The following is a 2,288-nucleotide window of genomic DNA, read 5'->3' on the forward strand; positions in this document are numbered from 1 at the left end:
TTTTTTCTCTTGCATAGTGACCCTGTGGAGGAGGAGTTTAATACTAAAAATATTAAAAGAAAAGATAACAGAAATTTTTTTTTTAATTTTATTTAATACATTTTTTTAAGTGGGTCCTGAGGATCGGTCAATGATAAAAATTTGTTCAGGCAGACGTTTCGCAACTTTATTGTTTTGCATAGTTATGCCTTACAATTTAAAATTTGATGCACCAAAAAACAAACATCGGGAAAAAAAAAACAACTTCAAGCGAAATTTAAAAGAAATTATTAGAAGGAAAGTATATGAGTTGAGCCATCAATAAGAAATTGGATGTACAATATTTAAATTCATGTTATTCTAACCTAATAAATGCATAAGGCACAATTTTTGTTTTTTACTAATACTTTTTATTTATTGATAGATATTAAAATCTGCCACACAGTTCTGGGCAATAGGTAATAGTGATGAATGATTTCATTCATACTAAAATAAAATAAAATAAATTAAATAAACGAATAAAAAAAAACAAGAAAAAAAAAACTCTTAAAATATATACAAACAGAAGAATAAACAAAATGAACATAATCAAACTATCTGTATGAAAAATAAATAAATAAAATAACATAATGATAAAATAATAAGTCTCTAGTCACATTTACACTCTAATATACGATATTTACACAATCGACCTGAGGATCCCTGAGCCCACTCTATTCCCCTGTGACAGTTTCAGATTTAATTATTGTAATGCTTTGTGATGTATCACTTAAATTGTAATTGTATGTGATTGAAGATGGGGGTGAGTACTCAGAAACGTTAACAATTATGTTAATATATTCATTATGATTAATTAAGGTAATAACTATGGAAGTTAGACTGTCATTAATGTAATTCTCACATTGAAGTCACTTATTCTATTAGAATGTATTTTCTAATTAAAATTCTCCAGCCTGGTCGTAATTACATAGTGAAATCATATATTTCACATAAATATGTTAGAATATAACCTTAATTATTGATATAGTAACTAAAATTGAATATCGCTTACTATTTATTACCATGTTTTCGTGAAAATATTGTACTTTCGCACTGCATCAAAATTTATCCGAGAGAAGTGTTTGTTATATCCATTCTATAATCCTTATACTAGTATGGTATGAGTAATATTAAAAGAGTCTTTATACTTGTTCACCACTCCTAATCTCTGATTTTTTTTTTATTTTGATCTTTTTTTTTCAGTGTTACATACAGTGGCTTTAGATCTGTCTTTAGAGGGTATTGTAAACTTTTGAAACTGAGTTTCCAATGGGATGGGGTTGTTCTTTTTTAAAGATTCTAATTAAAAATGAAATTTTAGGAAAAAAACCTCAATTAAATTAAGAAAAAACTCAAAGCAGAATCCGTTTCATAATAAACAAAAATTATTAACTACTCTTAGCTTATATAACTTTATATCTATTTCTTCAATTTGTTATTGAAATTACATATTTTATTAGTCAAATATACGTTTTCTTTGTATTTTTTACATTAATTTAATTTTAAATAATTTTTCACACGTATTTATTTAGTTGATTTTCATATATGTATATTTTCATGTTTTATTCTTCATTTTAATACACTCATTTCCCTGTGTATTATTATATACAGTTTCAATATTCTTATAATATTACACTATGCATTTTGTCCAATATTACTTAAATGCCAACATTATTTATTATCTTCTTACGTTTCTAGTTTTTCTGTCTCTAGTTCCATTTAATCATTACGGTTGTTATCGCATATCTTAGCCCTGATGGAGATCTGAAATTCTTGCTGAAACGTAGGCACTAGAAACAGGTTTTTACTCATTTGTGTTCTTTACATACCGCACCCCAAATCATCTCATAAATTTAATTCTATGAGTGTTTTCCAATTTCTACATTGTTTGCACACAAATCGTCAAAACACCAATAAATCGTTTGCGGGTTTGGGCGTCAGAATGCGTTAGATGAAAAAAAAAATCCGAATGAAAATTCTTCTAAATATTTTAGAAGACCCCTCCCCCCCAAAAAAAACTTTTCCGCATTTCATTAATTTCCAATGGAGAATTAGGTCCATCAGAGAAGAACTGGAATTACCAATAACCTAAAAAAAAATACAGACGACAAGCCCCTGTAATGTCCCTGGGAAAATTTAATCAAAATTATAGAAGTATATACATATATATATAACTTTTTTCTCTTGCATAGTGACCCTGTGGAGGAGGAGTTTAATACTAAAAATATTAAAAGAAAAGATAACAGAAATTTTTTTTTTAATTTTATTTA

This window comes from Halyomorpha halys, unplaced genomic scaffold, assembly GCF_000696795.3.
Source record: "Halyomorpha halys isolate HHAL.00 unplaced genomic scaffold, Hhal_1.1 Scaffold248.1, whole genome shotgun sequence".
Taxonomy (NCBI): Eukaryota; Metazoa; Arthropoda; class Insecta; order Hemiptera; family Pentatomidae; genus Halyomorpha; species Halyomorpha halys.